The sequence below is a fragment of the Chrysochloris asiatica genome, unplaced genomic scaffold (genome assembly GCF_000296735.1).
Source record: "Chrysochloris asiatica unplaced genomic scaffold, ChrAsi1.0 scaffold00138, whole genome shotgun sequence".
In the NCBI taxonomy this organism is placed as follows: Eukaryota; Metazoa; Chordata; class Mammalia; order Afrosoricida; family Chrysochloridae; genus Chrysochloris; species Chrysochloris asiatica.
Genome location: NW_006408656.1, coordinates 4,503,589 through 4,507,012, shown reverse-complemented (window position 1 = coordinate 4,507,012; position 3,424 = coordinate 4,503,589).

The window sequence follows — 3,424 nt, the reverse complement described above, 5'->3', positions numbered from 1 at the left end:
ACTTAGCCCATTCAAACATGTCTAATTGTTCTCCCATCTGCTTTGTTCTTCCATTCCCCTCTCCCTTCTTGTATATAGTTGCACTTAATTTTTCTTTTCCTTTTTTCATTGATTCTTTCGTCTCCTCTTTCCATTCCCTTGAGTTTTATCTTTTCTTTTGCCATTTTTGTTTTTCTTTCTTTTCTTCTGTTTCTTATTACCCCCCCTTCCCCCACCCTGCTTGATCATCCTTCTTTACTATTCTCCACTCTTCTTTCATTTTTTTTATTGCTTCCTTTTTTTATTATCTTCTATAGCTCCAATTTCCTGTCACTCTTTTCTCTTCTTAATGATTGTATTCTTTTTTTTCTGATTTTTGCCTGTTTTTATTTATTTTTTTCTCTTTTCATTACTGGTTGCTTGTTTGTTTATTCTGATTTGTTTTCTGTGTATGTGTACGTGTGTGTGTGTGTGGTTACTCCTCTTTATCACCTTATAGGAGAGAGCAATCACACAGCCCAGCCACAGCCATGCCTTCTATAGTTCCACCCATTGGTTAAAAGCCAACTCCAGCTCCTATACCCCTTGATCAATGATAGACAGCAGCCAACACTAGCCAAACCCACCCTAAACTGAGGTGCATGAACTGCGAATGGAGAACCATGCACACGCTTCCATTCTCTAACTACACCCACAGGAGACAGCTGGTGAGAGCCTAAAACTACATCAGTATTCAATTATCAATTAAATACAAATACGATAACACCACAGACAACAGCGTTAAATCCCTGAATTGCTTGAAGAAATGTTTCAGCTACTCTAGAAGAATGATTAATTTGTATATACTGCTTAAAGATATGATTCATCTGAGCTTCTAATTTCTTTATATCTATGTGTGGCACTGTGGGTTAATGTGCCAGACTGCAAAGCCATTTAAACTGCAAGGTCGGCAGTTCAAGCTCACCAGCTACTCCTTGGAACCCCTATATAGGGTTGCTATGGGTCGGAATCGACTTGACGGCACTTAACAACAACAACACTAGACATATTGCCTCTGAAACCATAATGATGATTTTTATTGTTTTGCTGCTCAATTTCGCTACAATTATATTCAGCTAGAGTCAGAAATTGTTGTACTGCAATCACATGTAAGTGAATTTTTATATTCTAATGCTACAATTTGTTCTCCTAGCCACAGAGTCGCTGTGAGTCAGAGTGAACTGGACAGCACCTAACAATAACTAAGTGTCACAACCTCTGCAAGGCATGGTGCTGTAGGATAAACATTGGACTGCTAACCACACGATCAGTGGCTCAGACCCATCAGCCACTTCTCGGAAATTGCTATACAGAGTTGCTATGAGTCAGAATTGACTCAACAGCACTTAACAACAACAACAACGGTGGATACAGTGATGAATAAGCCATATATGGGGGCACCTGTCTTGGGGATAGAACATTCGAATGTGGGGGAGCGTCTGTCATAATTCTGCCCCCCTTGATTCTTTAAAATAGGTATCGTGGTGTAAAAGTTAGATTGGTAGAGTAGGAATTTTCTCTTTTACTGCTGGTTAATTGCAGAGACCCCAAATGTTCAGATATTACTGAACTGTTCTGTCTCTTCCCACCAAAGTCAGACCCAGTTGCTCTTTTTCCCCAAACCCTCCAACACTGGCTGCTCTGAACACATTCTGGCCTCCCCCCATCACTCCACTGCATCCACACTGCCTTCTTTGTGGGGTCTGCTAGGCAGAGCTTCAGGGCCTTTGTCTTAACTGTTCCTTTGGCCTGGAATGCTACTCCCTGAATCCACATGGCTTGCTTCGTCTCATTCTGGCTTTTGCCAGAATGCACCTTCTCAGTGAGACTTTCCCGGACCTCCCTGTTAAAACTTCACTAGCTCCTAACACTTCCTAGGCATCATTTTTGCTTATTTTTCTCTATAGCACGTATTGGACTCCTGGTGTGGTTGTTGTTGTTGTGTGCCATGGAGTCTGCTTCAACTCATAGCGACCCTGTACAGGGTTTCTGAGGCTGTAAATCTTTACGGGAGCAGACAGCTTCATCTTTCTCCCGCGGAACAGCTGGTAGTTTCAAACTGCTGACCTTTGGGTTCGCAACCCGATTCGTAACCACTACGTTACCAGAGCTCCTTCCTGGTGTGTTGCTGTAGGATAAACACTGGACTTTGAACCACATGGTCGGCAGTTCAATCTCCCTAGCTGCTCCTTGGAAACCCTGTATAGTCAGAATTGACTGGACAGCACTTAATGACAACAACAGATAGTGCTTATTATCATCTGACCTGGGAGTGCTGGTGTGGCACTGTGGGTTAATGCGCTGGACTGCAAAGTCCGTTTGAATCTCAAGGTCAGCAGTTCAAGCTCACCAGCTGCTCCTCGGAAACCCTGTACAGAGTTGCTATGAATACAAACTGACTCGATGGCACTTAACAGTAACAACAATCATCTGACTAGTATGTCTTTTCCTAAGACATTTCTTCTTTCTCATCTGCTTTTCTCCATGAGACTATCTTCTTCACATGGGCAGGGCTTTGGGCAGATGTGCTCACTGCTGCATCCCCTGATACACTACCTCCTTGCACACTGTCAGCATAGTTCAAGTAAATGCTCACAGGTGGCCCCAGGTGGCATGCATCCCTTGTGATGGGGTCTGCTGATGGGGTCCCCACTTCGGGACTGCAGCTGAATGTGTGCATCACATATCTGGGGATAGGAGTGTTCTGTTCCCTCCTTACTTTATTCGGGACAGGAGTTGAATGACTTTGGTGCTGTTCCCCAAGCTCACTCACCTTTGTTGGACCATGGAAGGGCAAGTTAATCCTCTTGGATGAAATAAAATGTAAAAAAGCTAGCAAGCAGAGTGGGGAGTTTTGTTGTTTCTGACTAGAGGGGGTCTAGCACCGGATCTGCAGATGTAACACGTTGTGTCCCCAGGCATGCATGAGTCCACCTTCTGAAAACCATGCTCTGGCCTTGGACACCTTGTCAGAACAATCACACCTTGTCTGTTAATCCCAACTATTCCCCCAACCCTCCTGCCCCCTGGGTCCAGGAATCCGCTCGCCGGGGCCTCTCTTACGTTGGTGGGTATGAGGAAGACCGACTCTTTCACTCCTGGAGTGGTATTGCTTCTTGGGTTTACTAATCTCTAGAATGCCTCAACTTTCCCCTTTTGCTCTTTGAGCATTCAACACCCACATTATCAGTTCCTTGCATGGAATCCCCTCTGTGTGGAACGCCTAGTGTGATTTCTCTTTTTCGGACTGGACTCTGTCTGATACACTAAACAAAACCCTCTGCCACTGAGTCGAGTTTGAATCACAGCCACCCTATAGGCCACAGTAGAATGGTCCCAGGGAGTTTTGAGATGAAATTTTAATGGACGTGATGGCGACATTTTTCTTTCTTTCTTTCTCTTTTTT